Raw genomic sequence first — 16,990 nt, forward strand, 5'->3', positions numbered from 1 at the left:
TAACTAACAGAGGAAGTGGTTTTTGGTTTAAAATTCACACCTAAAAATAAGACTCCTATCAAGGGTGGTCTCCACTGGGATATATACACTTTGAAATTTAAACAATAGTATATAATGCCTAAGAATGAACATTGATTTGACATAATCACAGAAATTGAGTGAATAACAGATGTGATATTGTAAAAGTCCTGTCAGTTTCTGGCGGAATTCTGAAGTAACAGTCTTCAACTTCTAAGCACAATGGTGAGCATACAGCTGGAAATTGCACGCAGCATATCTTAGAACAATGTGAATTTTTATCTTAAGCGAGGCTACAAAGGCAGGAGAAGCTTAGTGCAGTAAAAAAGATTTCACAAGCACTTTAACTAAAGCTCCTTATGGAAAATGAGGGCAAAACCAGTGACTCATGGTCAGTGAAAGATAAATATAAAAGCTTACAAAGGAAAGATATTTATTTATAGATTTATTAAAGTTTTACACCTTTTCAATTTAAAGAGTGACATGTCCTAGAATTTATCTTATATTAACATTGGACTAGGACTAATATTCAAGTTTGCACTCAAAATGTTCTCACACTCCAGAGTGCATGAGACGAATACATCATAAATGAGAATGTTGTGCTCATTCACATAACTTTGCCATGTGCTCTGCTATAGAGCTGGATTTATATGCCCTTAAGAAGGGAGAAGGAAATCAAATATAAATATGAAAATACAATACTTGTATCATTCTAAGCTACTAACCCTTATTTGACATAGAAAAACCAGAAGGAGAGAATGGTGACCAAGAATAAAGTTTTGAACATTTTGACTTAGGAAGCTGTTTCTTGAGTCTTTTATCCAGTTTATTGTATCCATGAAAATATATTGCTCATCATACAGACATTTCTGTACCACTTGCTTTGTAGGTAGACTGGTTCCCAGGTGTCATACTTTTGACACAGGTCTTTTATACATGTCTCACATAGGATGAAACTTTGGTGAGACATGACTGCGTGGTAGGATGCCTTTTCCTACGATAGGATATGGTACTGCTTGTACTCACCACCCTTTAAATGAATGTGTGTTGCTACGTGGCCTCTCTTGCCAATATGGATGACTAAAGCCTGATGTGAGCTGTCTAGTTGAAAAGTCACTAGAATGCATGTTTCATCTGCTGTTTTGGTAATGCCAGTTTGAATTTGTTCCCTCTCTATATATTGACACTCCAATTGTTAAGGTAAGAGGTAAATTTTTGAAATGAATGATTTTGTGGTGGCATGAGGGTTATCCTTAAATCAATGTCATATTTCTGTTACCACTGAAATAACATCACTGAGGCCATGTTTTTGCCTAGCTTGTCACTGCTATTTAGTATATAGTATTTATTACCTGGGTAAAATTCCATTTTTAGTTCTGTCACTTACTTTTTTTATATTTTATATGGAATCTGTTTTCTTTTGAAAGTTTATAAAAACAGAATTTCACCAATGATTACTTTGTTGCTTCCAAACAAACACAGTTTCCAAACAAAGGTGACTGTGTGCATGGTTTTCTGCTCCTCCAATTCTGAAATTGTTTGCCTTCTGTTTGTCGCCTGAAAATGCAGATGGTTGGGAGGGATATATCATTTTATGTTGTCTTATGCAATCTGTGCCTATATTTGCATTCCTTTCAATTTCTACCTTGTCCCTTTTTAACAGATTTTATTTTACCATCCTTTGGTGGAAACTCAAATTCAGCAGCATCGTGCATGAGAGGTGGTACCCAGGAAATATGTCTTTGCTCGACAGTATTTTCTTCCACACATTTCATGCAAAGATTGGTTCCTGTAAATTTCACACACCTCTGAATCTCTCTCATTGGGTTCTAACTTTTTGTAGAGCTAGTCCCCTGTGAAAGGCGAAATGCTGACTACGATGGCTGTTGTTTGTTGATAAGACGGCTAGGGAAGTTTGCTTTTGGAGAGCATATCCTAAATAATTTTACAGGAAAGTAAATACCAGAATGTAGTCTTCTGTTTAAGGTATGTGAAGGGTACATGAATACTTAAAACCTTGATTCTTTGGTCTAGTTTCCTTTATGTGTAAATTACATATAAGAAAGAAAGAATAAGGAATAGGGGTATTATAATGGCAGATTTTCGCTGCATTGGTTTTGACTGCATCAGCATTTCTATTGTGGACCTCTATTTTCAGGGGTTTTAGAATCTTGGCCATAAAAATTTGCTTCAGGCTTATAAGTCTTGAAAGGTTTTTTTAGGTATCTAATTATAAACAAATATTTCTTGTTTTTATATTATAGGAAGGAAATAAAAGGAGTTTACTAGTTCAATTTTATGCTAATATAACTTTTAATAAGCTTAATTTTTTAACAAAAACATAAAATATAATCAGTCCACAGTCTGTTAATGGTTTTTTAAAAGAACCAGTTATTGACATTGAGAAATTTGCCTGCTTCATCAGTATAGTAACTTCAAGATGTTTTAAAACTTGTACACCTATATTATTAACATTATCTTGATTCAATTAGTGGATCAGTATGATAATGAATGGCTACATTTATGACATCCATATATGCTATCTGGTAATATAAATTTGGAAATATATAGTATATATGAACATATATATATTTACTAGCTAGATTAAGGGGAAATTTCCCATAAATTTAGTTTGTCAATTAAATACCATATATTTAATTATTAAAAATTGCAGACATTAATCTTTCAGAATAAGAAAGAGATGCAAGCAATTACAAAGGAAAATTGTCTCTTGGGTAAACTGTACTCATTTTACAGCTTTCTATGGAAATCATTTTTTCCTTTCTATATTGTAGTTATGGGAAATTGAAAAAATAAAATGAAAGTCAACTTTACTTAAAGAACATTAAACTGTGAAGCAGAGAGAAACACCAGGAAATTAAATCTTTTGGCCATTATCTTTTGCTCTTCTGATAATACTTTATGTTTATTCGAATTCCCTATGAGGTTTTCAGTTATGGAGAGAGTAATAAAATCTGACTTTTAGTTTATGGATTGTGCACATACAATCAACATTATTTCTTTACATTTTTGGTAATATGTGTCTTCCATATGCAAGGAAAGAAAGAAATAACATTTTGGTTATTGCTGAATGAGTTTTAAGGGTTTGCAAGTTGTTAGTGGTTTTTATGTTGTTTTGCTTTGCTTTTTGTTTTTGCTCTGATAGGATTCTGTATATTCATACCATCTTAAATTCTTAAATCTGGTTGTTTGTTTGTTTCCCAGATAACTTCTACTGACAAACACAAAGTTTGCTGTGTGCAAATATAAGGCTAAATAAATGGTGCTAAAGTGTATAATGACTGTCAGATATAATCAGGCAAAATTTTGTGGTGCTTAAATTAATTTTTTTTCATTGATTTTATTGATCAATGCATTTAACAGTGTTTATTACTCACAAGTTGTCTTTTATTAGTAAATCAAGGCCTCATAGCACATTGTTAAATAAAATGGTTGACTAGTCTTTGTAACAGCTCACCAAGCTACTATCTCTTTAAATCCTTCTAATGTTGTGTCATTAAAGGTCAAGGGGTCATGCTATTAATCTCATTGCTGTAGACCATTAACATGACTGAACTTTTCCACAAAGTACTTATGTTTACAATGCTATAACCCTTTGACTGCTGCGGCAACCTTTAACTACACAAATGTCACAAGCTAGAATCATCAGCATGGTTCTTGTCATGGTAATCAAAGAGTTAAGGGCTGTGCAGTGATTTGTTTTGTATTTATTAATTTATATTTATTTTGTTTCCATTCATGGAGGGGATTTGGGGTGGGGCAGTTTTTTGTCTGCTGTAAGTGTCTTAACCTAGGGAAGGGTTAAATGGCTTTTTATACTATTGCATCTTCTGTATTTACCATCAACTCATCATTGTGTTGTAATTAAAACAAAACTGTCAATAAATAAGAGAACAGAAAAATGGTTCATAGACATTGTGGTTTTACTCAATGAATGGTTTACATACATTTATGACTGGTGTGGTACTGTAAGATTAGCATTGGACAGGTAACCACAAGGCAGGCAGTTCAAATCCATCAGCAGCTCTCAGAATCTCTATACAGAGTCAGCATGAGTTGGAACTGACTTGACAGTACTTAACAACAATGACTAAGATCTAGGACATGATCTCTAGCAGTCGTCCTACTGTCTGTATTCTTCCAGTCAATAGGAAACAGAAAATGAAAGCTCAAGTAATTTAGGACAAAATCTTCTAATAGTTTGCTTGAATTTAGCAAATATACTAGATTGGGCTAGTAAACTAGAGAATCAGCAACGAACTAGAGGCTTATAGTGATTGAGGGAAGGAGCAAAAAGCATTGAAGCATTCAACTGTACTTCAGACAAATACTAGTCTAAAAGTTTAGTGAGTTAATATATTCTTTCTGTATTTTTTTAACCTCTTGTATCCTGGAGTCCTGGTGTGACACTGAGGGTTAATGGGCTGGACTGCAAATTCTGTTTCAACCACAAGGTCAGTGGTTCAAGCTCACACAGCTGCTCCTTGGAAATCTTATGCAGGGTAACTATGGATTAGAACCCACTTGGAGGCACTTAACAACAACAGCAACAATCCTGTACTCAGTCTTTTGTGATTATGATTCACATTTCTCCCTACTCTCTGGCAAATTAATATAGATAAGTACATCCTCCCAAATTTAATAGATGTTGTTAGGTGCCATTGCATCAGTTCCGACTCATAGCAACCTTATGCACAACAGAGTGAAATACTGCACACAAGGTCCTACACCATCCTCACAATCGGTGGTAAACTTGAGCCTGTTGCTGCTACCACTGTACCAATTCATCTCATTGGGGGCCTTCCCCCTTTATGTTGACCATCAACTTTGTCAAGCAAGTTGTCATTGTCTGGGGACTGGTCCATCCTGATAATACATCCCAAGTATGAGATATGATTTCTCACCATCTTAACTTCTAAGGAGCATTCTGGCTGTACTTGCAACACAGATTTGTTTGTTCTTCTAGAACCAACAAATACTATTTAATATTCTTCTCCAACACCGTAATTCAAATGCATCAATTCTTTTAATGTCTACCTTATTCATTGTTCAACTTTCACTTGCATATGACACTGCTAAAAATACCATGGCTTGGGTCAGGCGCACCTTAGTCCTCAGACTGACATCTTTGCTCTTGAATACTCCCTATCTTGAATACTCTAAAGAGGTCTTGTGCAGCAGATATACCTAATGCAATATGTCATTTGACTTCTTGACGATTGTTTCCATGAGTGTAGATAGTGGAGCCAAGCCAAATGAAGTCTTTGACAACTTCAATCTTTTCTCCATTTATCATGATGTCATTTACTGTTCCAGTGGTGAGGAATTTTGGTTTCTTCACATTGAGGTACAACTTGTACTGAAGACTGTGAAACTGTGAATTTTGATCTTCATCAGTAAGTATTTTAAATCCTCCTCGCTTTCTGCAAGCAAAGTTGTATCATCCTACATACTGCAGGTTGTTAATGAGTCTTCCTCCCATCCTATGCCACATTCTTTGTTAATGTAACCCAGCTTCTTGGATAGAATATATAATATGCTAATATTCCAGATAGATATGCTAATACTTCTACCACCACTTCATGAAAATAAAAAATTACTTTGGATGTTGTAGTTGTTAAATGCCGATGAGTTGGTTCCGACCCATAGCAACCCAGTATAGGGTTGCCAAGCAGCGACTGGTGGGCTTGAACCACCAAACTTGAGGTTCAAACTGATTTTGTAGTCCAGCACATTGACTCCTGTGCCACACCAGAACTCCTAGAAAGTTTAGTCAATCAATAATATATATATAAATATATGTTTTCTTGTGCAAGTCCTTTAAACAAAAGATAAAAATTACTTCTATAAGGCTGCTAAGGGGAAGTGTTTGATGTGAATTCCTAAATATCAGACTGAATGCATGAATGAAACTATAAAAGTCCCCCTAGTTTTTATTATCAAAGAGAAAACAAAGTGTACTAGAAATATTACCAATCTGACCCAGTAGACCAATTACTATATACTATACATATGTACATATATATTATATAGTAATAAATATATATTGTTGTTTAGTCACATCGAGTCAATTTCAACCCATAGCGACCCTGCATAAGGTTTCCAAGGAGCAGCTGGTGAGATTGACCCACCGACCTTGCAGTTGAAATAACTTTGCAGTCTGATGCATTAACCCACAGTGCCACACCAGAACTCCATATATCTATATTCATTTTTTTCATTTATTTTGCCAAAAGAAACTGTTGTATGTTTTAGATAGTTGGATTTTTACATATCATTATTTTTGTCATAATGAAGTACCAAATTTAAAAGTCAATCATAAATAAAAACAAAAATCCAGTTAGGGAAGATGAGAGCCTAGTAGCATGCCTAGAATATTGTATGAATCAAAATCATCTTTCATTTGAGATAAATGTATGCATATTTTAAATTTTTTAAATCTTTTTTTTTTTTTTTTTTAATTATATGTGAACAGACAAAACTTCAGCCCAGGCTGATACCCTCTGATAGTCCCCTGAAGTTATGGCAAGTTATCTCCCTGTCCCTTAATTTTCATGAATGAAAAGTTTATAATCTGCTCCTTTTACTTCTTTACTCCTACTTTTGTCACTTAATAACAATAACAACTTTATGTCTTCAAAGGAGCCCTGGTAGCGTCATGAGTTGAACATTGGCCTGCTACCACGAAGTGTACTCTAGATCTTACTTTGTTTCAATTGTGTCACTTCTCTGCATCTATTCATTCAAAAGCAATTAATATGCTAATTATTAAATCTAGTCTTTTCTCATTCTCTAACATGGCTTTTTAAAAGTATTTACTACAGATATTATTCTGCCATTGTTAATTTTTCTAGGTAGCGCCTTGAAAATCAGACCCACTTCTGTTTGCTCTTCTGGTAGAGTCTGTGACAATAGCCCCTAGTGAATGTTTTGCTTCTAGACATTACAATTTTTCTTCTTTTTCCTCCACCATGACTAATGTCTTACACTTATGATTCTACATATCCCTTTTGTATATTTTTAGCCTCTTTTAGTCTATAGTCTCTCCTTTGTGGAAGTGAACAGTCTTGAAGTCCAGATTTATATTTTTTGACCCACTTGCTGGTAGATATATCTGGATGGTTCTGTAGCCTCCTAGACTTACTATGTCAAATAGAGAACTCATCAATATGCCTTTTCTCCCATCAAAGTAAACATGCTTCCTCCTGAATTATCTGACTGTATTATTGCTGTTAGGTTCTATCAGGTTGGCTCGTACTTCTCCTCACACCATCTACAACAGAACAATCCACTTCCTGGTCCTGCACCATCTTCACAATTGTTGTCTTGTTTTAAGTCATTGTTGTAGCCACTGTGTCAATCAATATCATTAAAGGGCTTCCTTTTGTTTTACTAACCCTCTACTTTATCAGTCATGATGTCTGTCTCCTCAAATTTGTCCCTTTTGATAGAATTTCCAAAATATGTGAGATGATATCTCATCATCCTAACTTTCAAGGAGCATTCTGGCTGCATTTCTTCCAAGACAGATTTGTTTATTCTTCTGGCAGTCAATGATAGATTCAGTATCCTTCACCAATACTATGATTCAAAGACATCAGTTATTAGATCTTTACTCATTGTCCAGCTTTTACATACATATGAGGGGGTTGAAAACACCATGGTTTTTGTCAGGCCCACATTAGTCCTCAAAGTGATATCTTTGCTTTTTAACACTTTAGAGAGGTCTTTTGCATCAGATTTGCCCAATGTGCTATGCCATTTGACTTCTTGACTGCCGCTTCCATGGACATTGATTGTGGGTCCAAGTAAAATGAAAACCTTGACAGCTTCAATCTTTTCTCTGTTTTCCTTGATGTTGTTTATTGGTCCAACTGTGAAGATATGTGTTTTCTTTCTGCTGAGGTATAGTCCATACCGAAGGGGCTGTGGTAGCATAGTGGGTTACAAGATGGACTCCTAACCACAAAGTCAGCAGTTTGAATCTATCAACTGTCCCTCAGGAGAAATATGAGACTTCCTGCTCCTGTAAAGATTACAGCCTCAGAAACCCTATACAGGGTCTCTGTGGGTTGGAAGCAACTCTGCAGCATGTGACTACCGTAGTCCATTCCAAAGGCTGTAATCTTTGGTCTTCATCAGTCAGTGCTTCAAGTCTTCTTCTCTTTCAGTAAGCAAGGTTGTGTCATTTGCATATCACAAGTTGTTAATGCGACTTCTTCCAATCCTGATGCCACATTCTTCTTCATATATTCTAGCTTCTTGGATTATGTTCAGCATACAGATTGAATAAATTATGATGAAAGGATACAACCCTGATACAATCCTTTCCTGAATTTAAACCATGAAGTATCCCTTGTTCTGTTGGAATGACTAGCTCTTGGTCTATGTCCAGATTCTACTGTAATTCTACTAATGGGACTAAATATTGTTACCTACCTATTAAAAATGTGAGTGTTCTTAATCTTCTTCTCCTTTTTCCTAACAAATCCACCCTCCCCTGTTAGACATTTGCCAATTCTATAATTTTCTCCCACATTATCATCAGCATCTATTTTCTTCTTGACATTGTTGACCTATTTTGACTTGGATTACTTTATGCATTATAAAATTTTACTTCATAATTGGTCTCCCTAACTCAAATAAATCTCTCTTTTAAAAAAAATTTTTTTTTTCTCTAGTCTGGCCTATTTGGCAAAATGATCTTCTCAAGTTACAGTTTAAATCATATCATTCCTCTCTTAAAAGCAAAAGTTTTATATTCAGTCCTTCCAAAACCTATTCTAAACTTCTCTTTCAAGCTTTTTACCTAGCAAATATTCTTATATCTATTGTTGTTGTTGTTAGGTGCCATCAAATCTGTACTGACTCATAGCTACCCTATGCACAACAGAACAAAATACTGCCCGTCCTGAACCAACTTCATTCTTGCTATGCCTGAATGCATTGCTTCCACCACTGTGCTATACAAATACAAAAGGGCTGTAAAAAGTTCATGGAAAAAATCCATGATCTTTTAATTCTATTTTTATACAAGCTTTTTCAAATCCCCCTCATAGTTAACCCTTACCCATAGTTTAACTCATGCTCAATTCTACCTTCTTGATTCTTGTCTTTCCTGATCTCACTAAATAGAAAGAAACCCCACCACATTTGAACCTTCTTGATTGAAATTGAGGTCAAGTTTATGACTATTTCCAAGTGTAACTGGTATTGCCCCTTTCTTTTTAACAGTGTCCTAGATTAATTAAAAATTATATGTCCATATTCTTATGCTATTTTCAGACCAAGTATATAGTTTTATGTTAATTTACTTTTGGGAATCCTTGTTAATGTCTAAACTCCTCGAGTTTTGTATCTGTCCAATGATTCTATTCTTTGGAAACACTTAATATAGTGCCATGCATAAAGAAGTTGCTTCATAAATGTTTATAGTATGAAATTAAATTGTGTTTTTGCTACTATGATTGCCATGACATAAATTTCATTTTGTTGTATTATGCATTCTCTAACCCAATTTTAGGAGTCAGGAATCCTACTATGGTGCAGTAGGATAAGCATTGGACTGCTAACCTCAAGATTGGCGGTTCAAACCCATTAGCTGCTCCTTGGAAACTCTATGAAGGGTTACTCTGAGTTATAACTGACTCAATGGCACTGAACAACAGCAACAATAAATAAAAATTATTAAAAGCATTTACTTCCAAGATAAAATATTTTAAACATTTGTCCTTAATGTTTATGAACTTAATTTTTCCCTAAACCCTTTAAAATGTTATCATCAAATCATAAAGAAAATTTCAAATTTAGACTAATTTCATATTAATCTTCTACTTGTAACAATTATCATTTAAACCAAGAGGAAATTCTTCTGAAGTGAAGTGGGGAGACTTGAGTTGTAGAGAAAATAAATAGAGAGTACTAATCAGAATTTAAAATAATAACTCAGGTGCTCAGGTCTCCCCTTCTCAAATGTATGCATTAAAAAAATAATAATAAATAGTTATTAGCTTGCTTACCATAAAATGGTACAGCTGGTTTCCTTATAAATGAAACAATCAGAGATTGATTTGAAGCAGGGGTCAATCATTTTGAGTAGCCACAAAAAAATCCAGTCTGAATTCTTACAGATCTAGTGTTGGGTCTATAAGACAAAATGTTAATCACGGTATCAAATCTCAGAATCAACTAAGAGATTAGTAGCAGAATTCAAAAGGGAAAGAATCAGGTCAAGAACAAAAGTTATCATACAAACGAACAGTTCAAGGGCATGAAAAGAGACAAACAGTTTTTTAAAAAGTTATCTGTTGCTTTTAAACAGTTGTTATTGAAACTTTAAACTTATAAGAACTTTCCCTTGAGAACTCTATAGATTTTTACCTAGCATGTGACATGCATCTGATAGGTACAGCAGCACTTTCAGGTCAAATAGGTAGAGACATATAATTTACTCTCTCTCAAGCTCTTCAAAATCTGCAGAAAATGGACTTTCTTTACTTTCTTGTTAAAAACATAAGGAAAAGGAAGTATAAAAGAAAATAACAGCAAAATGTGGGGAACTAGAAGCAAAAAGTCACCTTATAACTGGTTAGCAGAGCAAAGGAAACTAAATTACATGCTGTCAAGGGCAAGCAGAGTACAAACCCAACATAGTATACTAAAAGATGGATGAGTGGAAGTACCAAGAACATGTAGAAATGGGAATAAAGAAGAGTTGACTAAGAGAACCTGGAAATCATTCCTAAGGAACAGTTAAATACACCAGACCTTTTCCAGGCCATCCTGACTTTGGGCTACTTCTCCTTTTACCAGAAGAAAATTTAGGCTTGGTTTTCTGGAGAAAGCAAAAGAATCTGTGAATGGAGGAATGCTTGGTTCTAAACCAAGAACAGGATTAAGTGAACTTCTACCTTTTGAATGCTAAATGTTTTTTTACAAAAAAAAAAAAAAAAAAAAAAAGTCAACAGCAATGTTGTTTTTTGGTTTGTTTGTTCTTGTTTTTCCCTCTAGGATAGAAAATGGAACAACTGAATGTGAATGTGTCCAACCGAAGAGAAAGGACATTAAGATTTTGTAATCAGGATTTCACCAATAAGCAATCAATAAGATAATCTTCCACTAAGGTTTGCACCGTAAGGTTGGTGATTCAAACTCACCAGTCACTCACAGGGTTGCTGAGTCAGTACCGACTCAATGACACTTAACATCAAGGCTAAATCAACATTTGTCTCCAATGTAGTCAGTGTCTCCAATCAGATTTTTGTTACTACCTTTTAACCAGGATCAGCTAACCAAGTATTTCTAGGCATCCAATGACAACTTTAAATAGAGTGAGACCAAAATACAAGCAAGCAAAAGTAACTTGGAAGAAACAGATTATACAGGAAGAAGTAAGTTTTAACACTACCTTTAATATCCATGGTAATATGTACTGTGGAGTCACTTCTGACTCATAGCGACCCTGTACAGGGTTTCCGAGGTTGTAAATCTTTACGGGAGCAGAAAGCCTCAGCTTTCTCCTGCGGAACAGCTGGTAGTTTCAAACTTCTGACCCTGAGGTTAGCTGCCCAATTCGTAACTACTTTGCTACCAGATCTCCTCAGAGTGGGAAAAATTCTCTTACTTGGAAATTAAAATCTTGACAGGAGCAATGAAAATACAATAAAGAGGTTGAAAGATAAAAACCTTACATAATCCCACAAAAACAAGATATTTAAAAAGTATTATAGAAAATGATTAGAAAATAACAGACAAGTCCACAAATCCAGGAGGTAAATATTAAACTAATTTGAATTCCAAGAAAGTATACAAAGAAAATGAATGCGAGATTATCATCATACAATTCGCCAAAATTTCCAAAAATTCGCAGGAAAAAATTTCCAGATTAAAAGAGTCTAATCTCCAGTATGATGGATGAAATGTGTTACATACCAAGGCATATAGATGTGAAAATTTTGAATATGGGAAATAAAAAACTCTCCAAGCCCTAAGAAATAGGGTGAAATTTTTACTTACAAAGGGTAAGGAATTAAAATGGTTTCAGCTTCTCCACAATGGCACTGGAAGTTTTATTGAACATCACAGAATAATATCCTCAAGTTTTTTTTAATAAAAACACCTTTCAGCCTAGAATTCTGTACTCAGACATATCAATTAAATATGTGCTTGACTAATGTTAAATAAGTTCTCAAAAAATTTTCCAGCAGTGTCATTCATCCCTCATCTATAAGATATGCTCCACTAAGTGATGAGCAATCCTAGAAATAGATACTGAACTTAGAAAAGGAAAAAAAAAAAAAACTTATGACAAAAAGAAGAAGTAAAGGGGATTAAATAACAAGATAGTAAAAGACATTTTAAAGATGTGCACCAGGCAGAAAAGGAAACCATTTTATATTTGAGGCAGTATTATCAAGAGAAGAAAGAACATGTCAATGATGTTGATCTTCAGAATGTTTGCCATTATTTAATCTTTTCTCTTTTTTATGTATGATGAAGATGTTAGAAACACAAGAACTAAGCACTAGAGGATCTATCAAGAAATGCAAATAAATTTCTTAAAATTATAATAAAGGTCAATCCTATGACAGCAGATTTAAGGAGCAGTTGGTCCAAATAAAAGCAGTTGGTCCAAATAGAAAGGATGATTCCAGGAGATAAATAGGTAAATGATACATACATAGAACAATGTATATATGTGCACATATATGCCATTTGTACACACATAGAAGTTAGACTGTTACTTGATTAATTTTGTGAAAAATTTTACCTACATGTTTTTGGAAGATATAGAATCAGCAACAAATATAATTAAAATTAAGCAAATATAAATTGATAATTTAAGATACATAAATCATAATAAAAGTACAATGTAATGCTTAGTTCAAAATAACTAGGGGGAAGGTAGTATAAAAGTAATCAAAATTGTAATAAAGATAGATTAAGAGGATAGGAGAGAGGAAGCAAAGAAAATATCTCGGGAAGCTGAATTTTCATCTATCTTAATGGGAAATCAAGTGAAAATATCCAAAATTGATTGGTATGAGTGCAAAAAGGAATATCACAAAGGTCAGTGATTTGGGGGAGGAGGACTATGAGAGCTGAGAATGGGGTTAGAAATGGTTGGATTGGGAATTATTTCATTTTATCACAATATTGCACTTAGTACAGTATTGTGTTACAGTGTCATATGATGTTTTAAATGATGTGGCTATATTGCTTTGGCAAAATAAAGCACAAAAATAATCATGATCAACTGCTTTGCCTCTGCCGTTGGACATTAGTAATAATATTGTTATGCTTCTGCCCCCTATTTCTTAGTGTATTCCTCCTTCTACTTTCATCTCCCTTCAACTCTACACCTCTCATATTCTTGAAAAGAAAGTGTCAGTAGGGTAAGCAATAGTCAGTAAAATTAAATAGGAGCAGATGTCAAAAGTCATCAGTCCTGAAATAAGTGAGAACCCTGAAGAGAGGTTAGATTTAAGTTCAAAGAAAATTTTGATTTCAAGAAACACTTTTAACCTACATAGCATAAAGTAACACTATTAACAATGAAATATAATATATGATAATGTGATATGCAATGGCATACATGTGTGAAAGAGCATAGCGTATTTTAGAAACTGAATTACTCTAGAATACGCACAAGAAGGAGGGCTGTGAAAAGGAAGTCCAAAAATATTAGCAGAGGCTAGTTCATGAGATTTAAATGTCATGCTCAGGATTTTGCATTTAATTTTGAAGATTTTAGGAATCTATTGAATATTAGAAGAAGTAGGATAATGGCTAGTTATTATAAAGATCACTCTGATAGAAAAAGGAAGGCTGATAAGGTAGAAACCTATTGTAATTTTGAAACTTTTATTGTGCTCAAGCATACATAGCAAAAACTGCCATATTAACCATTGTTAAGCATTCAGATTGAATAAATACAGTGAAAGGATACAAACAACCCTGGTGCAATGCCTTTTCTGATTTTAAATGATTCAGTATCCCTTTGTTCTGTTTTAATGACTGCCTCCTAGTCTATGTACAGGTTTCTCGTGAGCACAGTAAGTGTTTTGGAATTACCGTTTTTCTCAGGTTACCCATAGTTTATGATCCATACTGGCAAATGCCTTTGCGTAATCAATAAAACACAAGTAAACATCTTTCTGGTATTCTCAGCTTTCAGCAATTTTGTTTAGTGCCATTGAGTCGATTCCAACTCATAGTGACCCTTTATAGGGTTCCCAGGGACTGGCTGGAAGGTTTAAACCACCGAGCTTTTCATTTTTAATTGTCATCGAGTTGATTCCGACTCATAGTGACCCTGTTCCAATTCAGAGTGACTGGTTCATTTGAGCCGCCATCTAGTGCTTATCCTACAGCACCATACCAGAACGCTGGGACTTCTGCTATCGTGTTAAGTCGATTCGGACACATAGCGACCCTGTATAGGTTTCCAAGGATCAGCTGGTGAGCTTGAACCACCGACCTTACAGTTCAAAAGACTTTCCAATCTGACGCATTAGGCCACAGCGCCATACCAGGACTCTACTAGTACCCATTAATCTAACCAGCCACTAATATCCATTAATCTACCTTGGTTTGTATTCCTTTTTCTAATCTCCATGTTGTAGAGTCCATAAAATTATATAGTATTGTACTTTTGTGTCACTTTGAATCGAAACAAGGTTACTATGAGTCCGAATCAACTTGATGACAATTAACAATGATAGGCCTTCTGGTGAGGAACTGTAAGATAAGTACTGGATTGTTAATCAAAAGGTGAGTGTTTTAAATCTACCAGCCGGTCCCTGGGAACCCTATAAAGTATCGCTATGAGCACTTAACAACAAAAATGCTGAAAGCAGAGAATACCAATTTATTTTACTCAGCATAATGTTTGTTAGGTTCATCCGTTGTCCTATCAGACTTAATTTTGCTTTATGACAGAATAATATGCATTCAGATTGAATAAATACGGTGAAAGGATACAACCCTGGTGCAATACCACATTTTGTTTATCCATTCATCTGTTGATGAACACTTTCATAAGTCACTACTTTCTAGTCTATTTGATATATACCTTGGAGTAGACTTGCTGGGTTACTTTGTAATTCTATATTTAGCTTTTTAAGGCATTGCCAAACCATTTCCACTGAAGTTCCTCCCTTTTAAATCTCACTACCATGTACAAGTGTTCTAATTTTTCCACACTAATGTCAATATTTTTTACTTTTCTATCTTCAGATAATAGCCATGTCAAGTGTGATAAGAGGGTTTTGATTTGTATTTCATTGTGGGTTTGATTTATATTTTCCTAATAAAAATTACACTGAGCACAGTGTTTCATTCTGCTGTGCATAAGGTCACTATGAGTCTATATCGACTCGATGGCACCTAACAACAGCAACAACAATTGATGGTTTATATGTGTATATTTTTTGAGAAATGTCTATTCAAATATCTTGTCCAGTTTTGTTTGGGTGTTTGTCTTACCGTTGTTGAGTTGTAAGAGTTCTGCATATATTCTGGATATTAAACCAGTACTGTGCGTATGACTCTCAGTCATAGTCTCCTATTCTATGGGTTGTCTTTTCACTTTGTTGATAAAGTCCTCTGCTGCACAAAAGTGTTTAATTTTGATGAAGTATAATTTATCTTTGTTTTCTTTAGTTGTTTGTGGTGTTGTATCTCAGAATTCATTGTCAAAAGCAATGTCTTGGATCTTAAGCTTTGTTTTCTTATATTGGTGTGTATATATCTTCTCGGATTGTGGCTCGTTTTTCTTGTGGGTAAATACCAAGTAGAGGAATTGCTGGATCATAAGGTATTTCTATTTTCAGCCTTTCTGAGGAAACGCCATATTGCTTTCCAGAATGGTTGGACCATTTTGCAGTCCCACCAGCAATGCAGAAGTGTCCCAGTCTCTCCACATCCCCGTCAGTATTTATCGTCCTCTACATTTTTCATCTTTGCTGTTATTGTTGGTGTGAGATGATATCTCATTGTTGTTTAGATTTGCATCTCTCTAATGGCTAGTGATCATGAACATTTTTTCAAATGTTTATTGGCTGCCCGGATCTCTTTCCTTGGTGAAGTGTCTGTTCATATCCTGTGCCCACTTTTTAATTGGGTTATTTGTCTTTCTCTTGTAGAGGTGTTGTAATTTCCTATATATTTTAGAAATAAGTCCCTTGTCTGATATGTCATTGCAAAAGAATTTTTTCCCATTCTATGGCTTCCCTTTTTACTCTTCTGGTGAAGTCTTTTGATGCACATAAGTTTTTAATTTTCAGTATGTCCCACTCATCTATTTTGTCTACTTTGTGTGGTTTTCAAAATGTATTGTAGTCTGTTTATTACCTGATTAGTGCCCTCACATTTGTCCCGATTTTTTCAATGATGACCTTCATAATTCTGGGATTCACATTTAGGTCCTTAATCCATGCTGAATTGGTTTTTGTATAAGGTGTGAGGCGAAGAAGGTCTTGTTTCAATCTTTTGCATATCATTTTCCAGTTCTGCTAGCACCATCTGTTGAAAAGACTATCACCTCCCCATGCAAGATATTTAGGTGTTTTGTCAAAAATCAGTTGGCTGTACGTAGATGCTGTATCTATTTTATTTAATTGATCCTGTTGTACTTTCCTGGCTTCTTCCTTATGTTTCTCAACTCCATTGTAAAGTGTTTTGAAACATTTTATGATCATTTTTCTGAATTCTTTATCAGGCATTTCCAAGGCCTGCCCTCCTTCCAGAACGGAGTCCAGGTCTACTTCCAGGTCATTTGTCTCAGACACTTTATCTTGTTTCTGGACATGTGCTGATATAGTCATCTGCTTTTGCTTCTTGGAGATGTTGAATGTGTATCTGTGGCCTTAATACTTAATTGAGTGTGTGTTTTGGTATTTTTTATGCTTTCTTATTGCTTCCAGGAAAATGTGACCAGGATGTGGACTTC

Source organism: Chrysochloris asiatica, unplaced genomic scaffold (assembly GCF_000296735.1).
Source record: "Chrysochloris asiatica unplaced genomic scaffold, ChrAsi1.0 scaffold00031, whole genome shotgun sequence".
In the NCBI taxonomy this organism is placed as follows: domain Eukaryota; kingdom Metazoa; phylum Chordata; class Mammalia; order Afrosoricida; family Chrysochloridae; genus Chrysochloris; species Chrysochloris asiatica.